The sequence below is a fragment of the Oncorhynchus clarkii genome, chromosome 2 (assembly GCF_045791955.1).
Source record: "Oncorhynchus clarkii lewisi isolate Uvic-CL-2024 chromosome 2, UVic_Ocla_1.0, whole genome shotgun sequence".
NCBI lineage: Eukaryota > Metazoa > Chordata > Actinopteri > Salmoniformes > Salmonidae > Oncorhynchus > Oncorhynchus clarkii.
In genome coordinates this window covers 82,898,983-82,915,481 of record NC_092148.1, presented here as the reverse complement: position 1 = coordinate 82,915,481, position 16,499 = coordinate 82,898,983, and the positions used below count along the sequence as shown (strand labels likewise).

General features: G+C 44.5%; 1 pseudogene; it reads right to left on the bottom strand.

Annotated features, from left to right (window-relative positions):
* LOC139378405 (cortactin-binding protein 2-like) overlaps positions 1-11,431 on the bottom strand; it is a 119,926-nt pseudogene extending 108,495 nt beyond the window's left edge.
* Positions 11,432-16,499: the final 5,068 nt, after the last annotated feature.

Here is a 16,499-nt window from a genome sequence, read left to right as displayed (position 1 = left end):
CAAGCGCTTTATTTTATCTCTGCTAAGGCAGATGCGTTTGTACCTGTTCAATTTGGTGACATTCAATCACCCTGCCACAGATACGTGATTGTCTATCATAATTCTGAATCCCTGCCAATGTTTCTCCATGTTCATCATCGATCCAGCAGCCTCCTTCATAAAGATCCATTAAATCACAGACAGAATATATAACCTATGAAACAAGCCTGGTCTTTCAGCAGGCTGCTGGAGTTCAAAGTGTTCCTAAATAGTAGGTGTTCCAATACTGTGTCTGGATGACAAGACATCGTAAGACTCTAATGGCTTGAGATTAGAGGTCGACCGATTAATCGGAATGGCCGATTAATTAGGGCCGATTTCAAGTTTTCATAACAATCGGTAATCGGTATTTTTGGACACCGATTTGCCCATTTTTTTAAAATTATTTTTTAAATGTTATATTGTTTTTTGTTTTTTTACACCTTTATTTAACTAGGCAAGTCAGTTAAGAACACATTCTTATTTTCAATGATGGCCTAGGAACGGTGGGTTAACTGCCTTGTTCAGGGGCAGAACGACAGATTTTTACCTTGTCAGCTTGGGGATTCATTTTTGCAACCTGGTTACTAGTCCAACGCTCTAACCACCTGCCTTACATTGCACTCCACGAGGAGACTGCCTGGCAGGCTGACTACCTGTTACGCGAGGGCAGCAACAAGCCAAGGTAAGTTGCTAGCTAGCATTAAACTTATCTTATAAAAAACAATCAATCTTAACATAATCACTAGTTAACTACACATGGTTGATGATATTACTAGTTTATCTAGCGTGTCCTACGTTGCATATAATCGATGCGGTGCCTGTTAATTTCTCATTGAATCACAGCTAATTCGACAAACGGTTGATGATTTAACAAGCGCATTTGCGAAAAAAGCACTGTTGTTGCACCAATGTACCTAACCATAAACATCAATGCCTTTCTTTAAAATCAATACACAAGTATATATTTTTAAACCTGCATATTTAGTTAATATTGCCTGCTAACATGAATTTCTTATAACTAGGGCAATTGTGTCACTTCTCTTGCGTTCCGTGCAAGCAGTCAGGGTACATGCAGCAGCTCATTGCGAACTGTGTGAAGTCCATTTATTCCTAACAAAGGCCGTAATGAATTTGCCAGAATTGTACATAATTATGACATAACATTGAAGGTTGTACAATGTAATAGCAATATTTAGTCTTAGGGATGCCATCCGTTAGATAAAATACGTAACGGTTCAGTATTTCACTGAAATAATTAACTTTTTGTTTTCGAGATGATGGTTTCCGGAATCGACCATTTTAATGACCAAAGGCTCATATTTCTGTGTGTTATTATGTTATAATTAAGTCTATGATTTGACAGAGCAGTCTGACTGAGCGGTGGTATGCACCAGCAGGCTCGTAAGCATTCATTCAAACAGCACTTTCGTGCGTTTTGCCAGCAGCTCTTCGCTCTGCTTCAAGCATTGCGCTGTTTATGACTTCAAGCCTATCAACTCCCGAGATTAGGCTGGTGTAACCGAAGTGAAATGGCTAGCTAGTTAGCGGGGTGCACGCTAATAGCGTTTCAATCGGTGACGTCACTTGCTCTGAGACTTGGAGTAGTTGTTCCCCTTGCTCTGCATGGGTAACGCTGCTTCGAGGGTGGCTGTTGTCGATGTGTTCCTGGTTCGAGCCCAGGTAGGAGCGAGGGGAGGAAGCTATACTGTTACAATGGCAATACTAAAGTGCCTATAAGAAAATCCAATAGTCAAAGGTTAATGAAATACAAATCGTATAGAGATAAATAGTCCTATAATTCCTATAATAACTACAACCTAAAACCTGGGAATATTGAAGACTCATGTTAAAAGGAACCACCAGCTTTCATATGTTCTCATGTTCTGAGCAAGGAACTTAAATATTAGCTTTCTTACATGGCACATATTGCACTTTTACTTTCTTCTCCAACACTTTGTTTTTGCACTATTTAAACCAAATTGAACATGTTTCATTATTTATTTGAGGCTAAATTGATTTTATTGATGCATTATATTAAGTTAAAATTAGTGTTCATTCAGTATTGTTGTAATTGTCATTATTACAAATACATTTAAAAAAACGGCCGATTAATCGGTGTCGGCCTTTTTTGTCCTCCAATAATCGGTATCTACTTGAGATACCGTAAAATCATTTTAGTCATGCAAGCAAGTAAACCAAGTTGCAGTAAGATTGAAGCCCTTAGAAAGTATGGCAATCTATTTCCTTCAGAACAGCCCCAACCAAGCTAGGATGGGGTTAAAAGTGAAGAATCCAGCGATTGATTCACTCTGTTTCAAGCTTTCAAATGAATTCCCAACCCCTACGCAGCATTCTCCCCATGCTGTGCTGCTGCGAGTGAGCCATTTGGAGAATTGGAAGTCTTCGAAGGCTTGCATGACACTATCCCAACCAAAGCCTGTACGTGATGCTGTCATGTGGGCCCCCGGTCTTTGTCAATGTACTCGGTTGGCATTTCTCCCTCCTGCATTTCTGCACAGTGAGCAGGTGAGGGAAGCTAAGGCTAATTTGTTCCAAGAGCCGTGAGTTAAGTTCCTAATGGTAGCCTATTCCCTATATAGTGCACTACTTTTGACCAGAGCCCTAGTAGTTCACTACATAAGGAATAGGGGGTCATTTGGGAAGCAGACGTGGTGTGCTGTGCTGCCTGCAAAGGGCAGGAGCCTGGCTAGTATTCAGCTAACTCCTCACTGTACTGGAGTTAATCAGGACTATGTCACTTCCCATTGGGACACACAGAAGAGGACAAGACTGAAGACCAGCTTCAAGCTTTAAGGCCTCGTGTTTTTGTTACATTGGAAAATGTTACTGCATATGCTTAGAAACTAGGGCTGTGATGATACCAGTATCACTGACCAGTGTGGCCCTACCACCATCATTCATCAACCTCTGACCCCTCTCTAAACCAAGTGAACCGGTCCTCAAGGGCCCTTCAGAAAAGAAACTCCCTGACCGAGGGCCAACAAAAGAGGGTGTTGCAGGCAGGACTCTATAATGCGACTAAATATTTTGCTGTGCCCCCAGGAGTTGTACTTTGGGAGTACAATGAGCCTAGAAAAAATTATTCCAGATAATAATTGTTGTAATCATAAGGCTTCGGTGTACCATTGTTTCCGAGTCCCTAGAGAAAAACAAGAGTGCATATTCGTTAGCATCATGGTTGCACCATTACTACAGAGAAAACGGCTTGCTTCTAGCCCAAACAGGTCAAATGATCTGACCCATATTACTGGAGAGGACGGATGGTTGGTTGATGTGCTGTCCTCGAGGCACCTGTTCAGCTGAACGCTAAGTGTAAACTAGCCTCTGGGCCATAAAAGCAAGGGAAGGAGTGCAATGTGCACTGAACACGCTCAGTAGAGCTGGGCTGGCGGGCTGGCTTGGCTGACACTGACACGGTACTCTGAGCTATGCCAGCTGAATCACTGAAATTAAGACCAATTTAGAAACGTCTCCGGTGTACATACCCCCTCCACCTCTCCTTCTCTCACTCTGCTCTATCTCTGGCCTCCTTCCTTCCATCTCTCTCTTGCTTTCTTTCTGCCCCCTTCCATTACTTTCTTACTTTCTCTTGCTTGTCTTGCCTTCTGAGTCATTTCATGTCATTTCAGCAAGCCATGACACACACGATCTCAGATGGTTCTGAAATCGTTTCTGTAGTTGGAAACAGGTAAGATTGGCATTCCTGAAACATCATTTTGTTTAAATTTAAGCTAATTATTTACACACAAATTGACCATTTTAATTTATAGGATTCAGATCCTATTCAATAAATATATTACCCAACATCAGATGTGTACCAAACATCTTTCTACCAAAGAGGAAGACATTTTTTGTCAAAAACCACCAACGGACCCTCCACAACGCACGCCAATCCCACCCCAACAACCAGTATACAGTATCAGCTCTCTATGTTTGACAAGTATAAAATAAAGCTGTGACTTGGAGTATTGCTTCTTCATACTATGTAATATATTCCCTGTGAATCTGGTGATGTTTTTTTTGTCCTGTTCAGAGGAATTTGTCATTGAAGTTACCATAAAGAAGTGTGGAAGTACCCGATTTTGACCACTGGATGCCTCTGTTCCTGCTATACCACCACATTCTATTATCCATTTTAGTGTGCTACTTTGGGTAGAAAACCAATAGATTTTGCTCATGATGAAAATAAACTGTGTGGTCATCCTCACAAGTCAAGTCAGTCCTCCATGAAAGCAATTCAGTTTGTCCGTCTCTTAGCAACCTAATACTTCAACCCAACTCCCGTTGAATGGTCCAACAGTGGCAGCTCACTGAGAGGGCTATCACTTTGACTTTTCCTACAAGCCCAAAACTTTGATGGAGAAATGGGCTAGGGACTACCCTAACAAAACAATACATTGCATGGCAGTATTGTGTTTTTCAACAAAAATAAATATCATGAATCAGCTATATCAGCTATACAGTATATATTATGATATTTACCATTAAACCCAACCCACTACCATTACCATTGTAAAACACTATACAGTGTGTGTTGGGACTTTTACCATTGAAGACCATCACATGGAAACCATTAACTCTTGTAGCCCAATGGTTTGCTTGTCCACCAGGAATAGTCTAACAGTAACTAATCCAGACCTTTTTTGATGGGAAAAAACATACACAAAGGGGACGTTTCTTGGACACAGATTAAAGGAAACTGTCAAATATTTTTCAACTTCATATTCATTATCTCCAACGCAACGCCAACGTCAACATCAACATAAACAACATAAACATTTTTAAAAAGTCCTCTCACTGTCAACTGCATCTATTTTCAGCAAACTTAACATGTGTAAATATTTGTATGAACATAACAAGATTCAACAACTGAGACATAAACTGAACAAGTTCCACAGACATGTGACTAACAGAAATGAAATAATCTGTCCCTGAACAAAGGGGGGGTCAAAATCAAAAGTAATAGTTAGTATCTGGTGTGGCCACCAGCTGCATTAAGTACTGTAGTGCATCTCCTCGTGGACTGCACCAGATTTGCCAGTTCTTGCTGTGAGATGTTACCCCACTCTTCCACCAAGGCACCTGCAAGTTCCCGGACATTTCTGGGGGGAATGGCCCTAGCCCTCAACAGTCCCCAACAGGTCCCAGACATGCTCAATGGGATTGAGATCTGGGCTCTTCGCTGGCCATGTCAGAACCCTAACCCTAACCCTCTTTAGTGTCCTAAGTTTTCATAACTGTGACCTTAATTGCCTACCGTCTGTAAGCTGTTAGTGTCTTAACGACCGTTCCACAGGTGCATGTTCATTCATTGTTTATGGTTCATTGAACAAGCATGGGAAACAGTGTTAAAACCCTTTACAATGAAGATCTGTGAAGTAATTTGGATTTTTACGAATTATCTTCGAAAGACAGGGTCCTGAAAAAGGGACGTTTCTTTTTTTTGAGTTTATGTGAAAATTGCACTTTTCTGTGTTAGATAGAGGAACATACGTATTTCTAATGAAATCATTGGTGTACATCATGTGATTTAAACTAATTATGAGTAGGCAATGCCTACTAATTGCATACTAATTGTCTATTAATTTGAATTGTGAAGACTTAAATTGTGAGGGCGATCACACAATTTACTTTCAATCATGTGCCAAATGTATTGGTTTTCGACCCAAAGCTGCAAAATAAATGTTGCACTCTTGAGTGCTAATGTTTGGAGGATATATTGGCATGCGTGTTGTTAGGCCCAAGATGAATTTGAGGGCTGGCAAACTGTGCCAATATATCCTCTAAACACCGGCTTTGAGGACATTATCACTTTTATACAATGGGTTACCAACATATTCAAATAATGATTGACATATTTTCATTAAATGGACGTATAAATGGACGCGATCCAGTCGTTCAGTCTTTTTGTTCTGTATCTATGGAAGCGACCAAGTCGTTCAGCCTTTTTGTTCTGTATCTATGGACGCGACCAAGTCGTTCAGTCTTTTTGTTCTGTATCTATGGACGCGACCAAGTCGTTCAGTCTTTTTGTTCTGTATCTATGGACGCGACCAAGTCGTTCAGTCTTTTTGTTCTGTATCTATGGACGCGACCAAGTCGTTCAGTCTTTTTGTTCTGTATCTATGGACGCGACCAAGTCGTTCAGTCTTTTTGTTCTGTATCTATGGACGCGACCAAGTCATTCAGTCTTTTTGTTCTGTATCTATGGACGCGACCAAGTCGTTCAGTCTTTTTGTTCTGTATCTATGGACGCGACCAAGTCGTTCAGTCTTTTTGTTCTGTATCTATGGACGCGACCAAGTCGTTCAGTCTTTTTGTTCTGTATCTATGGACGCGACCAAGTCGTTCAGTCTTTTTGTTCTGTATCTATGGACGCGACCAAGTCGTTCAGTCTTTTTGTTCTGTATCTATGGACGCGACCAAGTCGTTCAGTCTTTTTGTTCTGTATCTATGGACGCGACCAAGTCGTTCAGTCTTTTTGTTCTGTATCTATGGACGCGACCAAGTCGTTCAGTCTTTTTGTTCTGTATCTATGGACGCGACCAAGTCGTTCAGTCTTTTTGTTCTGTATCTATGGACGTGACCAAGTCGTTCAGCCTTTTTGTTCTGTATCTATGGACGCGACCAAGTCGTTCAGTCTTTTTGTTCTGTATCTATGGACGCGACCAAGTCGTTCAGTCTTTTTGTTCTGTATCTATGGACGCGACCAAGTCGTTCAGTCTTTTTGTTCTGTATCTATGGACGCGACCAAGTCGTTCAGTCTTTTTGTTCTGTATCTATGGACGCGACCAAGTCGTTCAGCCTTTTTGTTCTGTATCTATGGACGTGATCCAGTCGTTAGCTCTAAATGTTCCATTGCCATGCTGCCTGGCAACGTTCTTATCCCTTGCTTGCTAGCCAACTATGCCTAACTTACAGTCACGTCAAAAAGAGCATGCAGAATAACAGCAAAGTAGCTGCATTTTCATTTGTTAAAGCTTTTTTCTAGAGACATTTATTTGGACACATCCATAACAATGAGCTGATGAGGTGCAATTTTGCCTGGCATAGAAAATGTGCTCACTTGTCAGGACACTGTTGTTCAGAGGAGCTAGCCAACAACACAGCTACAGTAACAAATTCACTTCAAACTCAAATCAAATCTTATTAGTCACATGCGCCTATTACAACAGTGAAATGCTTACTTACGAGCCCCCAAACAACAATGAAGTTTTAAAAAATACGGACAAGAATAAGAGATAAAAGTAACAAGTAATTAAAGCGCAGCAGTAAAACAACAATAGCGAGACTATACACAGGGGGAGGGTTACCGGTACAGAGTCAATGTGCAGGGGTACTGGTACAGAGTCAATGTGCAGGGGTACCGGTACAGAGTCAATGTGCAGGGGTACTGGTACAGAGTCAATGTGCAGGGGTACCGGTACAGAGTCAATGTGCAGGGGTACCGGTACAGAGTCAATGTGCAGGGGTACCGGTACAGAGTCAATGTGCAGGGGTACTGGTACAGAGTCAATGTGCAGGGGTACCGGTACAGAGTCAATGTGCAGGGGTAATGGTACAGAGTCAATGTGCAGGGGTATTGGTACAGAGTCAATGTGCAGGGGTACTGGTACAGAGTCAATGTGCAGGGGTACCGGTACAGAGTCAATGTGCAGGGGTACTGGTACAGAGTCAATGTGCAGGGGTACTGGTACAGAGTCAATGTGCAGGGGTACCGGTACAGAGTCAATGTGCAGGAGCACCGGTACAGAGTCAATGTGCAGGGGCACCGGTACAGAGTCAATGTGCAGGGGTACCGGTACAGAGTCAATGTGCAGGGGTACCGGTACAGAGTCAATGTGCAGGGGCACCGGTACAGAGTCAATGTGCAGGGGTACCGGTACAGAGTCAATGTGCGTGGGCACCGGTGAGTTGAGGTAATATGTACATGTAGGTAGAGTTATTAAAGTGACTATGCATAGATGACAACAAAAGAGAGTAGCAGCGGTGTAAAGAGGGGGGCGGGGGGGGGGGGGGGCAATGCAAATAGGCTGGGTAGCCATTTGATTAGATGTTCTGGATTCTTATAGCTTGGGGGTAGAATCTGTTTCAAAGCGTCTTGGACCAAGACTTGGCGCTCCGGTCCCGCTTCCCGTGCGGTAGCAGAACTGAAAAGCTGGACATTTCCTGGAAAAACTGCAAATTAGCTGCATTTCGTTTTACCTTCTTTCAATAAATATTTTTTTTGTATATATCCATTCAAATTATGACAGCTGATTCATGATTTCGACTGGCTGAGAAACGCTGCCTGTCTGTCTCATCCTGACTCCCAACACGTTCATTACTATGGGACAGCAGGAGATTGAATTTGAATATTGAAACAATGTTGTAAATGTCGGAGAGACAGACAGCAAGGTTTATACAAATCTCCACTGTTGAAAACTAGATGTTAGTCTAAAAGAAATGTGAGATAATGTCAAGATGCTTTTTATAGTGGAGATCGAGTTTATAAAGTACCTGTCTGGGTTGATGAGACAGAGGATTGCGCAGTCAGATAGAACAGAGTAAATAGGCATTTTAACATCATAGATTTAGCCGGTGGCAATTTGTGGAATAGAAACCGTCTGGAATGCGGTTATAACCAATCAGTATTCAGGATTAGACCCACCCGTTGTATAATATGTAATAAACACAAGAGACCAGCAAAATGGAAAAAATGGTGAGGCGGTATAGCAGGAACAACAAATCAAATCAAATCTAATTTATTTGTGACATGCTTTGTAAACAAAAGGTGTAGACTAACAGTGAAATGCTTACTTGCGGGCCCTTCCCAACAATGCAGAAAAGAAGAGAAATAATATAAAAATAATAACACAAGGAATAAATACACAATGAGAAACGATAACTTGGCTATATACACGGGGTACCAGTACAGAGTTGATTTGTGCAGGAGTTCAATTACATTACATAGTACAGAGAAGCAATACTCCAAACCACATCTTCATACTACTTGTGAAACATACAGAACTGATACTGAATACTGGTTGTTAGGGTGGGAATGGCTACCCAGACTACCCCCCCCTCCACCACGCTGCTGCTACTCTCTGTTATTATCTTTGCATAGCCACTTTAATAACTCTTACCCACATGTAAATAATTACCTAAATTACCTCGACTCCGGTGCCCCCACACATTGACACATTGACTCTGTACCAGTGCCACCTGAATATAGCCCAGCTATTGTTATTTACTCCTGCTCTTTAATTATTTGTTATTCTTATCTCTTACTTTTTAAGGTATTTTCTTAAAACTGTATTGTTGGTTAAGGGCTTGTAAGCATTTCACTGTAAGGTCTACACCTGTTGTATTCAGCATTTCACTGTAAGGTCGACACCAGTTGTATTCGGCGCATGTGACAAATAACATTTGATGTGAGTTTGATTGGTGTGGGGTGTCCGTAGCTGGGTTTAATGTTTTTGTCTTACTCATTGGTAGGAAGAAGTTTGGTCCAAATCGGATGTTGGGTACTATATTTATTGAATATTATCTAAATCCTATACATTAAAATGTACAATTTGGGTGCAATCAACACAAAAAAAATAAAGTGCAACTAACAACACAACCGATTTCAGAACATTCTGAGATGGTAGGTGTGGAAACTCCTCTTTCTTGTGCTCTTTGAGGTGGAACGACCCTTGTTCTTCTACCACCACCCACATCTCTTCTCTTCTTCCCATTTCAACAGCTACCTGCCTGCCTGTCTCGTTCCCCCCACCCCAAGGGGATCTTCCAGTCAATCATTTCAATAGCCTTTGAACCTCAAACCCAGAACAGTTATTGTATTTCCTGTGCCCTATAATAATATGCAAATGCTTAAGAAATGCTCAATTACATATAAACATATATAGAATAGGCGTAGTTCATGGTAAAGTCCAGTGGCTAATGGGAGACTGGCCAGCCAAGTGCCTATTCTGCATGAATTGACTGACTGGTCGATAGACAGCAATGGTCTGACTGAACAGAGCACATGGAACCATCCAAGCATACCACAACCAGGGAAAGGTACCACGGACCCCTCCCGCGGGGCAAAATATTGATTAATTTGCACAGAGGGGTAGCAAGCTGCTGCCCTGGCACATATGTATGTTGTAACCTGCCTGTCTGCAAGACGAGGGGCCAGTGTGAGAAGTCCCAGATAGATGAGTGTAAACAAGTGCAACTCAGCCTGATTAGTCAGGAGACTGCAGACAAACAAACACTTTCACTAAGATTCAACATGTCTAATACTGTTCTATTGGTCACAGGTCAAATCTAAAGTATTAGTAGGCCTACAGAATACGAGTGCAAATAGCCAAGAATGCTTTATGTTCAGACAAGTGCTGCTGAATTTTGGATTGTAGTGGTTTGGTTTGGGGGTCCTCATAGGATAGCCTATATAGGCCTTTATTTTCTAACCATAAAGGCAATATTTTTCAAACGCAAATTTGCATGTAGGCTACATCAGATAACAATATATTCACATTAAAGCCACAATGACACAAAGCACATTAACATATTTTGTTTCAACTTAGAGCTTTTGATATAGAGAAGAATTACAGCATTGTGCATTGAACAGCCATCTCAAAAGCAGCGCCCTATCTCGTAGCCTATTCAGAAGACGAGCCAGCGCAAACCTATAGCCTATATTGTGTTTCAAATGTAAGTTGCCTACACATTGAAACCACCGTTTTAACCACACTGTAACAACTGTATTACAACACCGCAAATCAGTGCTTTATAGCCAACTACGCTTCCCCATATCGGCCGTGCCAACAGACTGAGCTTTTTGAGGTGTGAGAAATATATTAACCCAATTCCTTTGATTTTAATTCTCATAACAGACTTGGATCATATGTATATAGTCTATTTGGAAAAAAATCTGAGAACCTTTGTTTTGCTGTTCGCTACATTGTCACAAGAATAACATCTTGCTGTTGCTTCAAGATGAACACTCAGGTTCATAGAGAAATGCACCGTCTTTCTGTATTCATTATTCCTGTGCCCGGTGCCTTTATTCCAAAACGAATCATGCAAATATAGAAACATATAGACCTGGCTATAATGTGAAAAGGTCTTACCGCTTCGACACTTCCAAGCACTGTTGTTGCCAGTGTTTGTATCGGAGGACGCTGTTCCCCGCTCGCTCCCTCCGACGCCATCTTCCTACTGTAGCGGTCTGCTGGAGTGCGGGCAACACACAGAACATAAAACAACGCATTCAGTACCACTTTAACTACTACGCTGCTGAATGCAAATTTCACATACGACTGTAGCTTCAAATTGTAAAAACACTCGAGAGAAAAATGTGTCTCCGCGGATGAGACAGTCTAGACTAGACCAGACCATGGCATTTCGGGGAGCGCAGGTTGGTTAAGGGCAGTAGGCGTATTCCAGATGAGAATGCGTTCTCAATTTGAAAGGAGGTGCGTTGCGCGGTGGCTAAAGAGTGACAAAAAAAATGTGGTGGGGACAAGTGTAGCCAAGGCTGTGTCCTATTTCTGCCTAAACCCACCATGCCAAGGCTTACAACCTAGGCTACCTCTTACCCTTCCTATGACTGTGTGGAATCGGTGGATGTGTGAATAACATAGCCTGATGAAGGATGGTCTTCATGTTGTGTTGTCATGGGTTATATTAACATGCCGACAGTCAGAGTAACGGTTTCGGCCTATTGGGATAACGTATGCCTAAGAATGCACCATAGATATAGTAGCCTATATCATTCACTGTTTTGTATAATTATATCAAATATTCAAAGTGCATAATGTCAGCTAAAATATCCAGGATATACACCTTTTTTACAGGTTATATTTTCCTGCAATTATTACCTCATAGCCTAAACGTTTTTATTAAATGTAGGCCCAAAGACCTATAGGCTTGTAATCTAGATCTGCGGCCTGAGATATGCCTTTGGATCAATAGATCATGTATAATTTCTGGCACCATTTATTTCAATGCTGTCAATAATGGCTCTGCAGTCTCGACAGACGATCGACCATTGATATGAATGAGTTATACTGGGGTTTCCAGATGTACCATTTAGGATTACATAGTTGATCCCTGCTGCCTGATTATTTATTGCCTTGATACACTATTTGGGTCAAATAGCATTGTGATGATGTACAGTAGGCCTGCGATAATTACTGACGGGCGCTTGTGTTTGGACTGTTTTATAGCTGGTGCCATTGCTGCTTTGAAATTACACGCACAGTGGAATACCTTGGTGATGTCACTTCCACAGTGTGTCCCATTTCTCTGTTCCACAGACTCTCTTAGCTTCATACTGTATGTCATAGTTAGAATTAAGTGTGTATAGCACAGTACTGGGTTGTCTCAATTACCACACCTACAGGTGCAATCAAAGTGGACAGCTGCCAGTCAGTCTGTGCGCTGTTCATTTAAGATGTGGCCCAGGCCCTTGGCTCGCAGACATAGCCTATTATTGTCCTGGCTCCTGTCATGCGTCAAATCCAAAACTCATGTCTAAATCAGATGCAGATCGCTGGACATTGCTGGAGATGTCATGCAGAGATAATCTTTTCCATCCATCCCCTTTCTCAATCATGGTGCTGAAGGGAAACGTGTCATTAGTTGGAGATTATGGGGACTGTTTGGATGAAAGGGGCTCAGTGCCTTCAGAAAGCATTTACACCCCTGGACTTTTCCACACTTTTGTGTTAAAGTATTAACAATACCCCACAATACCTTATAATGTCAAAGTGGAATGATGTTTTTCAAAACGTTTACAAATGAATTATAAATGAAATGTCACGGCTTTCTTCTGTTGAAGGAGAGGCGGACCAAAACGCAGCGTGGTTATTTTGATACATCTTTAATCAAGATGAAAATAGAACAATATACAAAAACAAGAAACGTGCAAAACTGAAAACAGCCCTATCTGGTGTAACAAACACAAAGACAGGAACAATCACCCACAAACCCCAACACCAAACAGGCTACCTAAATATGGTTCCCAATCAGAGACAATGACTAACACCTGCAGATCCTGGCTGACTGGCGGCTCTGGCAGATCCTGGCTGACTGGCGGCTCTGGCAGATCCTGGCTGACTGGCGGCTCTGGCTGCTCCATGCTGACTGGCGGCTCTGGCTGCTCCATGCTGACTGGCGGCTCTGGCTGCTCCATGCTGACTGGCGGCTCTGGCTGCTCCATGCTGACTGCCGGCTCTGGCAGCTCCATGCAGACTGCCGGCTCTGGCAGCTCCATGCAGACTGGCGGCTCTGGCAGCTCCATGCAGACTGGCGGCTCTGGCAGCTCCATGCAGACTGGCGGCTCTGGCAGCTCCATGCAGACTGGCGGCTCTGGCAGCTCCATGCAGACTGGCGGCTCTGGCAGCTCCATGCAGACTGGCGGCTCTGGCAGCTCCATGCAGACTGGCGGCTCTGGTAGCTCCATGCAGACTGGCAGCTCTGGCAGCTCCATGCAGACTGGCAGCTCTGGCAGCTCCATGCAGACTGGCAGCTCTGGCAGCTCCTTGCAGGCGGGAGACTCCGGCAGCGCTGGCGAGGAGGAAGGCTCCGGCAGCGCTGGACAGGCGGGAGACTCCGGCAGCGCTGGCGAGGAGGAAGGCTCTGGCAGCGCTGGACAGGCGGGAGACTCCGGCAGCGCTGGAGAGGAGGAAGGCTCCGGCAGCGCTGGAGAGGCGGGAGACTCCGGCAGCGCTGGAGAGGAGGAAGGCTCCGGCAGCGCTGGACAGGCGGGAGCACCTGTAAGGATGAGACGGAGAGACAGCCTGGTGCGGGGGGCTGCCACCAGAGGGCTGGTGCGTGGAGGTGGTACCGGATAGAACGGACCGTGCAGGCGCACTGGAGCTCTTGAGCACAGAACCTGCCCAAACTTACCTGGTTGACTGCTCCCGGTCGCCCTGCCAGTGCGGCGAGGTGGAATAGCCCGCACTGGGCTATGCAGGCGAACCGGGGACACCATGCGCAAGGCTGGTGCCATGTAAGCCGGCCCAAGGAGACGCACTGGAGACCAGATGCGTAGAGCCGGCTTCATGGCACTTGGCTCGATGCCCACTCTAGCCCGGCCGATACGCGGAGCTGGTATGTACCGCACCGGGCTATGCACCCGCACTGGGGACACCGTGCGCTTCACAGCATAACACGGTGCCTGCCCGGTCTCTCTAGCCCCCCGGTAAGCACAGGAAGTTGGCGCAGGTCTCCTACCTGGCTTCACCATCTCTGTGCCCCCCCAATAAATTTTTGGGGCTGCCTCTCGGGCTTCCTTGCCAGCCGTGTTCCCTCATATCGCCGGCTCCTCTCTCCGGCTGCCTCTGCTCTCCTAGCAGCCTCCACCTGTTCCCATGGAAGGCGATCCTTTCCCACCAGGATCTCCTCCCATGTGTAGCAACCCTTGCCGTCCAACACATCATCCCATGTCCATTCCTCTTTGCGCCGCTGTTGCTGTTGACCGTTACCACGCCGCTTGGTCCTGTTTTGGTGGGTGATTCTGTAACGGGATTCTTCTATTGAAGGAGAGGCGGACCAAAACGCAGCGTGGTTATTGTGATACATCTTTAATAAAGATGAAAATAGAACAATATACAAAAAAACAAGAAACGTGCAAAACCGAAAACAGTCCTATCTGGTGTAACAAACAGAAAGACAGGAACAATCACCCACAAACCCCAACACCAAACAGGCTACCTAAATATGGTTCCCAATCAGAGACAATGACTAACACCTGCCTCTGATTGAGAACCATATCAGGCCAAACACAGAAACAGACAAACTAGACACACAACATAGAATGCCCACTCAGATCACACCCTGACCAAACAAAACATAGAAACATACAAAGCAAACTATGGTCAGGGTGTGATATGGAAATGTATTGAAAAAAATAAATATTCAACCCCTTTGTTATGGCAAGTCTAAATAAATTCAAGAGTAAATCTGTGCTTAATAAGTCACATATCAAGTTGCATGGACTCACTCTGTGTGCAATAATAGTGTTTAGCATGATTTTTCATGCACATTGAACACATTGAATATCCCTTTGAGCATGGTGAAGTTATTTACACTTTGGAGGGTGTATCAGTACACCCCAGTCATTACAAAGATACAGGCATCCTTCCTTAACTAATTTGCCGGAGAAGAAGGAGACCGCTCAGGGATTTCACCATGAGGCCAAGGGTGACTTTAAAACAGTTACAGAGTTTAATGGCTGTGGTAAGAGAAAACTGAGGATAGAGGAACAATATTGTAGTTACTCCACAATACTAACCTACAGTAAATGACAAAGAGAAAAGAACCAAGCATTTACAGATGTCACGTTCTGACCTCTATTTCCTTTGTTTTGCATTTATTTAGTATGGTCAGGGCGTGAGTTGGGTGGGCAGTCTATGTTTGTTTTTCTATGTTTTGGGGCAGTTCTATGTTTTCGGCCTAGTATGGTTCTCAATCAGAGGCAGGTGTCATTAGTTGTCTCTGATTGAGAATCATACTTAGGTAGCCTGGGTTTCACTGTTTGTTTGTGGGTGATTGTTCCTGTCTTTGTGTAGTGTTCACCAGATAGGCTGTATTAGGTTTTGAGTTCTCACGTTCTTGTTTTTTCGTTAGTTTGTTCATGTATAGTGTCGTAATAAAATACTATGAACAACCACCACGCTGCGCTTTGGTCCGCCTCTACTTCCCAAGAAGAGAACCGTTACAGAATCACCCACCAAAACAGGACCAAGCGGTGTGGTAATGGGCAACGGAGAAAGCAGCAGCAGGAGCAGCGCGAGGAGGTATGGACATGGAAGGAGGACGTTATGGACAGCAATGGCATGGAGTATACTACTTGGGAGGAGATCGACAGGTGGGCGGCCGACCCAGGGAGAGTGCCGGAGCCCGCCTGGGATTCGATGGAGCAGTGCGCGGAAGGTTATCAGAGAATGGAGTTGGCGAAGCAGGCACGGCGGCGCGGAAGGAAGCCCGAGAGGCAGCCCCAAAAATTTCTTGGGGGGGGGCTAACAGGGAGTATGGCTACGCCAGGTAGGAGACCTGGGCAGACTCCCTGTGCTTACCGGGGGGCTAGAGAGACCGGACAGGCACCGTGTTATGCAGTGGTGCGCACGGTGTCTCCAGTGCGGGTGCATAGCCCGGTGCGGTATATTCCAGCTCCGCGTGTCGGCCGGGCTAGATTGAGCGTCGAGCCTGATGCCATGAAGCCGGCTCTACGCAGCTGGTCCCCAGTGCGTCTCCTTGGGCCGGCTTACATGGCACCAGCCTTGCGCTCGGTGTCTCCGGTTCGCCTGCATAGCCCAGTGCGGGCTATTCCACCACGCCGCACTGGCAGGGCGACCGTGAGCATTCAACCAGGTAAGGTTGGGCAGGCTCGGTGCTCAAGAGCTCCAGTGCGCCTGCACGGTCCGGTCTTTCCAGTACCACCTCCACACCCCAGCCCTCCGGTAGCAGCTCCCCGCACAGGC